This window comes from Oryctolagus cuniculus, chromosome 2 (genome assembly GCF_051225735.1).
Source record: "Oryctolagus cuniculus isolate XC-2025 breed Fujian yellow rabbit chromosome 2, ASM5122573v1, whole genome shotgun sequence".
NCBI lineage: Eukaryota > Metazoa > Chordata > Mammalia > Lagomorpha > Leporidae > Oryctolagus > Oryctolagus cuniculus.
The window spans coordinates 49,414,042-49,426,608 of record NC_142868.1 but is presented as its reverse complement, the minus strand read 5'-3'; positions in this window follow the sequence as shown (position 1 = coordinate 49,426,608).

Sequence of the window (12,567 nt, the reverse complement as noted above, 5' to 3'; positions counted from 1 at the left end):
AATGAATGAATGAATGTGTCATCTAAAGTATCTGCCCCCCACTTCAAATTTGGTGGGAAAATGTGAGCAAGATCTTCCTGGAGAGAAAAGAAATACTTATTAAGGAATAAAAAAGTCTGGTACCTTGCCACATTAATATCTTACAACAACATGTCCTATCAGAAAAGAAAAAAAAAACATAATCCAGTTCAGGGTTTGGATGCCATTGCATGATACATTTTACAACCTTGATAAGGAAGGCTAGAGGTCTTTCCATCAGGACAAATCCTTCTCCCTCTTGCTGCTCTACAGCATCAGAGTCACTAACTGGAGTACACTCTCTCCACATACACCATCAGCTTTCAGTGTGTCATTACCAAGGCTGTATCTAAAATATCACATTAAAAACCTCTGAAAACTTGGACCTTTTCTTTTTTTTTTTAACTTACTTGACAGATAGACAGTGAGAGACAGAGACAGAGAAGGTCTTCCTTCCATTGGTTCACCCCCCAAATGGCCGCCACGGCCGGAGCTACATGGATCTGAAGCCAGGAGCCAGGTATTTCCTCCTGGTCTCTCATGCAGATGCAGGGGCCCAAGCACTTGGGGCCATCCTCCACTACCTTCCCGGGCCACAGCAGAGAGCTGGACTGGAAGAGGAGCAACCGGGACTAGAACCTGGAGCCCATATGGGATGCTGGTGCCGTAGGCGGAGGATTAACCAATGAGCCACGGCACCAGCCCCATGGACATTTTCTTCATTCCCATCCCTTTTGGTGCCCCTGGATAGAGCCTCTTTACCTGATTTTCCCCCATGAATCTCCACAGACAGCCAATAGGAGGTTGAAAAGAACAATGTAACTTTCAAGAACACAGATTTTACTAACTGATTAAATAAGGACTTCAAATCCAGTTCCAAACTTGTTAGTTGACTCAGTAAGTCAGGGACCAATTGGGAGACAGGAGAAAAATCATTCTAGGAATTCCAGACAAGGCAGAAATGTAGAGGAATAGCTTACAATTCCAAAGGGGATGTATTCATCAGTGTAGACTACCATGCAATTACCACACACTGATTGGCTTAAACAAGACAAATTTATGTTCTACAGTTCTGGGGGCCAGAATTATCATTTTGAGGAGGGCATTCTTCCTGATTTGTGGATGCCCACCTTCTCACTGTATCTTCACAGGGCAGAGTTCTCTAGTGTCTCTTCTTACAAAGATACTAATCCTATCAGATTACTCTTGTAAAAGCCCTGTCTTCAAACACAGTCACATCGTGGGGCTTAAGTCTTCCACATATAAATTTTGGGTAGAGATAATTGAGTCGATAGCAGGGACAATGGGACAATTCAGAAGTTAGCAAAGAAGCCTTTGCCATAGGAATTAGAGCCCAGAAGCCAGGATCATCCCAGGACAGCTAGAATCCTGACAGCAGAGGCAGGCTGGCAAGCATTGAGACCTTGGAGTAGCGGTGGCTTACAGAGGCCAGATTAAGAATTCAAGAAGGAGATGTTCCTGCTGCACAGGCTGCCCAGAAACAGGACTGAGAAGTGGGTAGATGACCAGAATTTCCCTCCTCCCTTTTTGACTCTTTTTCCAGTACAACCCATGGATGATTCTTACCTGGAAGCTGCTTAGCAAGGGAGTCTGGGATATGTAGTTCCTGTGACAAGAGCAGCACAGTGACAGGATGAGAAATGGAGCTCAGAGCAAGGTGGCAGATGACTGATATTTCAGCATGTATCTTTTTTTTTTTTTTTTTTTACAGGCAGAGTGGACAGTGAGAGAGAGAGACAGAGAGAAAGGTCTTCCTTTTTGCAGTTGGTTCACCCTCCAATGGCCGCCGTGGCCGCCGCGGCCGGCTGCACCGTGCAGATCCAATGGCAGGAGCCAGGTACTTATCCTGGTCTCCCATGGGGTTCAGGGCCCAAGCACTTGGGCCATCCTCCACTGCACTTCCTGGCCACAGCAGAGAGCTGGCCTGGAAGAGGGGCAACCAGAAAAGAATCCGGTGCCCCGACCAGGACTAGAACCTGGTGTGCCGGCGCCACAAGGCGGAGGATTAGCCTAGTGAGCCACAGCCAGCGCCGGCCCAGCATGTATCCTTGAGCAATTCATTCCACTTTTCTGAACAACAATTTCTTCATTTGCAAAACATGGCCAATAGAAGAGCTTTTTTGAGCATTATGGAATTAGCTCTTGTGAAGTTCATTGGGCCATGTAAAAAACCTAGTATATTGTAAGAGTTCAGTAAGTGCTACCTGTAATTGGTTAGGAGACCTTCACTTTATCTAGTCTGGGGACCAATAAGCCACAAAAACCCAAATGTTGGTTTGACCCTAACCGTTTGTAAAATGAAACTTCTAGAAAGGTTAAAACAATTTGCGAGTTTCCATCCCAGCTTCATTTCTACTCTTTAATTCTTTTTCCCTTCTTTTGATGTGAAATTCCACTCTTCCACTTGTCCAAAAGTCTCTGCTTGTACAAAAGTTCCAAAATTGTGTACATGTGTTTTTGTGTGTGACAATACAGATCATTAATCAATAGATTGAGAACCATAGACTATTCATCCATGCAGCTATTTCTCATACTTCAGGAGTCAGATCAAAGGAAAGCCCAGTGACTCTGCATAGATAATTCTCCTATGGACTCCATCACCTTGCTCATGAATAAGAGCCCTAGAAGGTGCCCTTTGGTGATGGAGAACAAATGCACAGCTGGAGTCCTACAGCTTCAATCCCTTCAACATGAACTGGTCATTGAGAGGAAGTTCATGCCATTCTGCAGGGTCAAATCCTTTTCTAGAAAGAGGAAACAGTGCAGCAAATATGGGAATGCAATGGATCTCAACTACTCTGCCCCTCTCACGTTCCTGAAAAATACATTGCAGAGCACAGAGCCCCAAGGCAGAGTACCACCAGCAAAGGAAGACCCCCAGGAGAACACTGGTGTTTTTCTCCTTCTGAAACAAAATGAAGGCATTTGATCAGCTTGTGGAAGAAAACAATAAGAGGAATTGGATGTGAATGCAATAATCAGGACACAGCTGAGTGATCAGGGATAGGAAGCTCAGAATTAACAATTCAATGTCCAGTTTTTATTTATGCTAAATCAATACTAATTGAGGAATCATTTCAGAATTAATGTGCCAGGACAACCAGAATCTTTAGGGAACCAGCAATGCTTCCTGATCCCAGGGCTCTCTCCTTTAAGGTTGGACCTGAGCGCATCAAGCTTGCTCACACAGAGTCCTGATGAGCGTTTGTACCCCCCAGACAGACAGCAGGTCAGAAAATATGCTGGGAAAGAGCCATCCCACAGAGAGCTGGAAACGTGAGGCTTTGCATGATGTTCACAGCTACCTCTGGAGCAGTGCTTAAAAACACCTGAAATTCATACATTTCTCTGCAGTTGAAGAACTAGCTTCAGATACTGTGTCCTGCTTAAGCCTCACAGTATTCAGGATTTATATTGTGATCTTCCCTTTCACCTTGCAGAAATAGAAGCTGAAAGAGATTATTTTATCTGTATTAGAAGAAAATTACATGTAGGCCCTACCATACACATTACTAGGCTGCTTTTTATAAGAAAAGCTATATTACTTTTTAAATTGTAAATGTAATAACTATTCATTGCACACTATTGGCATTGGGTAATACTCAATCATATTCTTGCCAGGTTAAATAAGTGTTGTGTTTTAGTGTATTTCCTTCTGACTTTTTTAATGAACAAACTTAATATGGCTGTGATCATTCTGAAGATATAAGTTAGAAACTCACTTTTAAGTATATCATTATAAATGTTCCTCCACTTTATGTCATTTGTCACCATGGCTAGATATTACATAGCATTTATCATTTATCATATCCAATGATCCTTCTATAAATAGTCTCCTGTCTCTGTGGTCACTGTAACCCAAACTATCTCCATTAAGAAAATAGGCACATTCAGTTGATAATAACAATCTCTACTGTGATGATGATGATTACACCTCGGCCTTTGCTTAAAGACAATGCTCCTGATGCACAGTAAGCAGATGTTTATTGAATATCTAGTTTATGCAGGAGTCATGCCAACTATAGGAGTGAGTGAATTGATATTTGATTCATCCCACTTAAATCTGAGTCAACGTGAGAAATCTGTGGTAGCAATGTTTTTGGTTGAAAAATTGGCATTAGGTAAAGTGAGTATCAGCAGCAAAGGTCAAGATGTAGGCGAGATAGGGGTTGAGAAAAAATTCCAAAATAGAGAGGAATTTGAGAGATCAAAGAATCAATAGAGAAAGGAATGTTAACAGAACTAAAGCAGGAAGCCAGAAGGAAAAGAACTGACAATGTAGTTTGGAGGGAAAAGCATGACCCAACCAAGAGTCAAAAGATAGACCCATGTCTTGGGTGATCTTGAGCGTGTCCCTTCATAGCTTCTCAGAATCTCAAGGCTATAAAGGACTTTATCATCATAGTTAATATTTGTTTAGTAAGTGTGAAGCATCACGGCTACTAAATAATAGCACTTTTTATTACCTTATATTATTTCAATTTAACAACCTCCCTGTGAGATAGAGTATAAAATTCCAGAAAACTGAGATTAAGAGTTTAATTGCTTATCCAACATCAGAAAATGATCACTAGAGAATACACTCAAGTCAGTTCTCTCTGACACATGATCTTGGCCCTGTATTATACTGTTGCACCACTTTTATTTAAATACTATCTAGTTGAGCATAATTCTTGAAATTCTTAAATCAATTTTATAACATTCTACCAATACTGGCAACCTTCTGGTGAAGGAGCCTACTGTTAACCAAGGTATCCCATTGAACAGCTCTGAATTCATTAAGCCATTTATTCAACCTATATTAATAAGTACAAATACTTTGTGAGACAGGCATGGCTCCCCAGCCTGGAAGTATAGCAGCGAATAAGGCAAGTTCCTGCCTTCATGGAATTTATATTGCTGTAGGAAGACATAGGGGAAAAGCACTAGGAAAAGATAACGGCTTCAGAACATGATCATTGCCTTGAGGAAAAAAAATAAGATAGGCTAAGGAGTTTAGAAAGCACTAAATGCAAGAAAAGGCATGTCTATTTCACACAGGATAGTTATGGAAGGTCACTTTAATACATAAGAGATAAATGAGAGATTTTTAAAAAGTTCATGGAAGGGCCGGCTTTGTGGTATATCAAGTTAAGCCTCCACCTGTGACACTGGCGTCCCATATGGTGCCAGTTCAAGATCTGGCTGCTCCACTTCTGCCTCACTTCTGATTAGATCCCTTATAATGCACCTGGGAAAGCACCAGAAGTTGTACCAGCGGCTTGAATCCCTGCTCCCTTGTAGGAGACCTGGAAGAAGCTCCAGGTTCCTACCTTCAGCCTGATCCAGACATTGTGGCCATGTGGGAATGGTTCACTTCCTAAACCAGTGTATGGGAGATTCTCTCTCTCTCTCTCTCTCTCTCTCTCTAACTCAGCCTTTCAAATAAATTTTAAAAAATCTTTTTAAAAAGTTAATGGAAAATACTCATTATCTTTCAATTCCATTTTTCCATGAATGTTTTGAAGTATGTTCATACATGCCAATGGCTATGAAAGATACATAGATAGACTCATGCATGAGAGAATACATTCGCAAGAGCAAAGGGTCTGTGGCAAAATCTTTTTTAGCACATTTAGAAAATAACGAGAGGGGCAGGTTGGTAGGAATATAATGGACAAGAGAGGAGATGGGTGTTTGCTGCAGCCCACATTCCACATGAGAGTGTCTGGGTTTGAGTCCTGCCTTTACTCTGATTCCAGTTCCTTGCCGATGCACACCCTAGGAGGCAGCAGGTGATGACTCGAGTACTTGGGTCCCTGTCACTTGTGAGGGACACCTGGATTGAGATCAGGGAGTCCTGTCTTTGGCTTGGCCCAGCTCCCACTATTGTAGGCATTTGAGGAGAGACCCAACAGTTGAAAGATTTCATTTGCCAGTTTGTCTCCTCTTTCTGTGTCTCTTCCTCTCTCTCTCTCTCTCTCTCTCTCTCTCTCTCCCACTGTGTGTGTGTGTGTGTCTGCCCATCAAAATAGATAAATAAATTTTTAACAAGAATAAAGACTAGGCAAGACGAAGCAGAGGTATGGTACAGGTGGGGCCTGATTCAGGAGACTGCTAGATCGGCTGGCGCCGCGGCTCACTAGGCTAATCCTCCACCTTGCGGCGCCGGCACACCGGGTTCTAGTCCCGGTCGGGGCGCCGGATTCTGTCCCAGTTGCCCCTCTTCTAGGCCAGCTCTCTGCTATGGCCACGGAGTGCAGTGGAGGATGGCCCAAGTGCTTGGGCCCTGTACCCCATGGGAGACCAGGAGGAAGCACCTGGCTCCTGCCATCGGATTAGCGCAGTGTGCCAGCCACAGCACGCTGGCCGCGGCGGCCATTGGAGGGTGAACCAATAGCAAAAGGAAGACCTTTCTCTCTGTCTCTCTCTCTCTCACTGTCCACTCTGCCTGTCAAAAAAAAAAAAAAAAGGAGACTGTTAGATCACAAGTACAAGGCCTTGGAGGGCCTTGAATAAACGAGTGACACAGGTACATTTTGAAAGAGTCACTCTTACAAAGGTATTGAGTATAGATAGGGGGACAGGAAGAGTTGAAGCAAAGGAGTTACAAAGATATTACAATAATCTAGATAAGAGATTTTAGTGCCTAAAATCAAAATGGTAACATATCTGATGGTGAGAAGTGCTGGGCCTCTCTGGCTTATTTTGAAACTGACTTCCATGAGATTTGCTGATGGAGAACTGAATAGAGTAGAACAGAAAAATCAAAGGTGACTCAAGAGTGACTGGTCTGGGAACCCAAAAGGATGGAGTTTTCAACTATTGGTATGGAATCCACTAGGGAAGAATTTAGAAGAGAGTGGGGTTAGGGAAGAGGAGAAACAGGGACATAGTCTTTGTCATGGAAAGTGTCCATGAGATATTCAAGTAGCAGCAGTATCTCAAGAGAAACCAATTACCGTTACCACTGTGTATCTTATTTAATATGTAAGCTGTGTAGAGAAGAGTCCTCCTACCTCTCAGTCTTGTGAGAAATGGTGAAGGTGCTTTCAAAAGTAAAACATACTATCAAACCAAGACTTGATGATGGTGATAAATTTTATTATCATTGAAATTAAAATCTCAACTGTAAGGAATGAAAGGAATGGACAGATGGGGAATTGGTCCCCATATGGATGGTAGGACGGGGACAGAGGAGAAAACAAGCCTCATAACAGAGATGTAAAATGAATTTGTTGGCTTTAACAAAGAATAGAGATAATGACACATTGGACTGCTTGTAATTACCATGTGCTTATTTATGTCTTTTAAAGTACTTTGCTTAGATCTGCCTTTACTCCTTGGGAATTAGGATGGGTTATTGATTGCCCAAAGAATAAATGGCTGGCTTCTAGTATGTTGTACCCCTCAGTCCCCTTGCTTCAACCACAGACCTTTTGATGGCATGGGTCTCTCACAGTGGGCAGAGGTCCACATTCCATGTTGCTGCAGTAGCCACCCCATTCTTCCTAATACCACCCAGGGCATGGACTCTCAACCTACCGTTCTCCAGCTTCTCCTCTGCCAGGAGTAAAAACCTAAAGTGAACTCCAACATGTCCAGTCTGATTCAGCCAGCTAGTTAATTGAATTGAGAACTTGCCCATTCAGTTCAGCTTGATTATTTCAAAGGCAAGCATTCATCAAGAAAAAAGTTCAAGTCATTTCTTGAACAGTGTGCATTTCTTTTATTCATAGTTGATCTTAAGAACTAAAGGAACAAATGAGATTTACAACCCTCAAGAGTTTTCCTGATTTATACCCTTATTTCTGAGTCAATAACTGACCCTTGATGGAATTATTTTATTTATTAGCTACCAAACAGTCAGCAATAAGACTAAAATCCCAGAAAGAGAGAGGTAAAAAGGATAGAGAGAAGTCCATGTTAAATGATACAGACCTGCCCATTGTTGTACTAACATTGTTGTAACCAAACAAGACTAGTTGTTCACTAATCTATTCAGTCCTCCAAAATTTTTACCATCAGAAGAGAACAGGAATAACATGTACTAATGTTATTTCACAGGTGGCAATGCTGGACCACTCAGGAGAGATACACTGGAGTCTTGGAGTCCCAGTGGTGCTCTATTCAGTGACATCATATTTGTAAGTCATTTTATGTCCCTTCCTGCCACTGAATCTCGGTTTCCTCATACATAAAATTAGAACTGTTTCTAAAGCAGCTTCTATAATTTTGGAATTACTTAATTTTGTGGTATTTTACATTCAAGGGGATCTTTCTTAAAAGGGCTTAGAGTATTGAAGAGGAGAGCTTCAAAACACTAGCAAGATTTGTCTATCTAGCACTGAATTAGCACCATGCATTTCTATCTGCTACTGCAAAGTAAACATGGTCAAAACCTCAGGCTTGGTGTTGCCCCTGCTCTACAGCCTGTCACATCTTCTGTCTTATCCCATTTCATCAAACAGAAATTCTGTTCTCTCAGTTTCTCAGATCAAAAAGTCTGGAGTCACCCTTGACTCTGCTGATTGTCCCACTTTCTTTTTTTATTTTTATTTTTATTTTATTTATTTATTTATTTTTTGGACAGGCAGAGTAGACAGTGAGAGAGAGAGACAGAGAGAAAGGTCTTCCTTTGCCGTTGGTTCACCCTCCAATGGCTGCCGCGGCCGGCGCGCTGCGGCCGGCGCACCGCGCTGATCCGATGGCAGGAGCCAGGAGCCAGGTGCTTCCTCCTGGTCTCCCATGGGGTGCAGGGCCCAAGCACCTGGGCCATCCTCCACTGCACTCCCTAGCCACAGCAGAGAGCTGGCCTGGAAGAGGGGCAACTGGGACAGAATCCGGCGCCCCGACCGGGACTAGAACCCAGTGTGCCGGCGCCACAAGGCGGAGGATTAGCCTAGTGAGCCGCAGCGCCGGCCTGTCCCACTTTCCATCTTACAGCAGTTCCATAGGCTCTGCCTTCAAAATACATACACATTTCTATACCAACTATTACCCCCCACCATAACCACCTAAAAACAAATCATCATCATTTCTGACCTACATTATATCAGTAGCCTCTTACTTGGTCTTCCAGCCCCCACACTTGCCCCCATGTCACATCCTCCACACAGCAGTCAGAGTGATCCTTGTAAAACAGAAACTACATCATGTCACTGGGTGGCTGGAAATCCTCCAAAGCTTTCCTATGACTTCCCATCTCCCAGGGCCCTACTTCATTGACTCATAGCCTATCTGATCTCATCTCTCACCACCCTCCACCAACCTCTTTGTTCTTATTCCAACACACTGCTTGTGCTCCCACCTCAGGCCCCAGGGACTAAACTTTACCAATTATCTGCATGGCCTTCCTCCCTCCCTAATGTCAAGTCCCTGCCTAAATGCCATCTTAATAGGAAAACCTCTCTGACCATGTGATTGCACCTCCCTGCTAACTCCGTCCCAGTTACCTACTTCGCTTTCATTAATTTATTTGTTTTTATTGCAAAAGCAGAGAGACAGAGAATAAGCACAGAGACAGACAGAGATCTTCCATTGTAGGCTCACTCACCAAATGCCCACAACAGCTGGGGCTGGGGCTGGGCCAGGCTTAAGCCAGGAGCCCAGAACTCAATCCATGTCTCCCACATAGAATGGCAGGGAACGAAGCAGGGAGCCTTCACCTGCTGCTTCCCATTAGCAGGATACTAGAATCAGGAACAGAGCTGGAACTTGAACCGAGGTGCTCTGATATGGAATGCAGGTACCCCAAGCAGCATTTTAACTGCTGAGCCAAATTCCCACCCCTGACTTTTCATTAGAATCCATATCACCTGATACAACATCAATTAAAAAAAAAAAAAAGTCCTCTGCTTCTATGAAAACAAGGTACAGTCAGTCCTTCATATCCACAGGTTCTGAGGTAGGCAGGCATACAGGTTAAAAATGAGTAGGTTTGTGAGTTGGAAGACCACACCTTCACCATGCCTCTGTGTGACCTCACACCCCTACCTGGCCACACCTGCACACTCACTGGCCAATCAGGTTAATTAACCACTCCCCCTTTGAAAGTGGATTAAAAACCTGAGGCACAGTGTGCCTGCCACTTCCTTTCCTTGGCCTCTTGCCAGTACTGGACCTATGCAGCCCTGTACCTCCCAGGTGCATGGCCTTTGGGCCACCCACCCCATGCTTCTTGGCCTGGATGCTCTTCCATGTGTCTGGTTCCTGGTACTCGGTATGAGCCCAGATCTACCTCTCTCCTTTAGACAGGGCCCTCACTCTCCTATGCAACTTTTGCACTGAATAAAAGCTTAAAATGTACCACGCTGCCTCGTTCATTTATGCCAGTATTCAGAATTCTTCTCTGAATATTAGACAAGAACCCACATGGGCTTATTAATATGGGGAACTTATTAATAAGCACAGGTGATATTGTATGGCACCCCAAAATCAGGATTTCATATGGTACCCCAAATGGGACTTTTGGGGAACATTAAGGGGGCCACATTCTGATATGATATTTTAGGGGGTCAATCACAATTTCAGTTCTACATCCACAAATCCAACCAACCATTGGTCAAAAGTAGTCAAAAACAATTGTATGCAACTTGTTGTGCTGCAGTGAGTTAAACTGTTGTTTGGGATTCCTACATCACATATTACAGTGCTTGGGATTGAGTTCTGCCTCTGCTTCCAATCCAGCTTGTGTCTGGGAGGCAGCAGGTGATGGCCCAGCTACTTGGGTTCTTGCGACTCAAATGGGAGACCCAGATGGATCTCCTGGCTTGCTGTTTAGGCAAGTTTTGGGAGTGAACCTATGGATGGAAGTTTCTCTCTCTCTCTCTCTCTCTCTCTCTCTCTCTGATAAATAAAACTTCAAAAATTGCCAAAGTCAATGTCAAGTTGAAAACAATATAAAAAGTTATATTTGTACTAAGTATGTACAGACTTTTCCTTGTGACCATTCCCTAAACCAAACAATGTTACAACCATTTACATTGTATTGGGTTTTTTAAGTAATCTGGAGATAGTTTGAAGTATAGAGGAGGATGCATAGATTATATGCTAATTATGTGACCTTTTGTACTTATCTAAGAGACTTGAGCACCTGAGGTGTTTGATACCTGTGTGAGGTCCTAGAATCAATTCCCACAGATACTGGGGGATGGCTGTATTTATATTGTGTCCCAGGGCCTGAGGACAGTATCTAGTTCATAGCAGGTACTCAGAAAGTTTCCTGGACTCCTTACTAGCAGATATAGACAACAGTGAGTCCCCAAACCCAGCATTCAACTCCAGGGAAAGTGTTCACGCCAAAGCCAACAAAAACCCACCTTGCCTCAGAGATCCTGAGCCTTCATAAGCACCTCGCCTTCTTCCTTGGCTTGGGCATGCCAGGCACCAGGGCTGCTGACTCCGCAGGGCCCAGGGCCAGGCTTCAGCTCTCCCTGGGGTAGACAGAGTCCAGAGAAATTTGTAGTACATGCTTGCTAATCACCACCGCCCCAGCCTGCAGAGAGGGAGAGACTACTACACAGGTGAACTTGGGAAGCACTACGTGGGGTCAGGCACTTTGGCAGATTGCAAACATGAACTTGAAGTCAGACGGGATGTTGTGGTCAGAAGCGCCAATCATCTTGCCTAAGGAAACTTAATTGTCATTTGGGTTCTCTCCTGACACCATTTTCCACTTCTGAGTTTACACCTCTCCTCTCCCTCCCCCTCCCCACCTGGACAGGGTGGAGGCAGTCGTGGGAGATCAAGGGTCTGAAAGTTCCAGAGCATCACAAATGGCTGTCCTCCAGCAGGCTTGGGATTCCAGCCCTTGGGATTCTCTCAAAGCCACTTTGCCAAGCTGTGGCTCTGGGGTAGGAGTGGGGGGAGTGCATGGTTAGAACACAATGCTGGGCCCCGAGCTGTGGCATAGCAGGTAAAGCAGCTACCTGCAGAGCTGACATCCCATATGGGCGCCGGTTCAAGACCCAGCTGCTCCACTTCTGATCCAGCTCTCTGCTATGGCCTGGAAAAGCAGTAGAAGATGGTCCGAGTCCTTGGGGGTCCTGCACCCACGTGGGAAACCCATTAGAAGTTCCTGGCTCCTGGCTTCAGATTGGCATGGCTCCGGCCCTTGTGGCCATCTAGGGAGTGAACCAGCAGATGGAAGACCTCTCTCTCTCTCTCTCTCTCTCTCTCTCTCTCTCTCTCTCTTCTCTGTGTGTAACTGACTTTCAAGTAAAATAAATAAATCTTAAAAAAAAAAAGTGGTTGCTTAACCCACTCCATCAAAACATCCACCCTCTTTTAAGAAGAAGAGGAAGAGGAAGACGACAATGTCATGAGCTGGCTCTTGCCCTTGCCCTGGTCCTCAGCTGATCAAGCAAAGAGACAGATGTGGAGCCTCTTCCTGCCTCCCTTCTGCTGTGAGAGGCAGCCTCCCACCTCCTCTGGCGCACCTCTCCTTTAGCTGCCTCTTGAGCCAGTGGGCCGCAGACCAGAATCCCTTATTTCTTTACTGGGGACCTGATACTCAGCGTACACAGGAATCACCAGGTATCTGGTTAA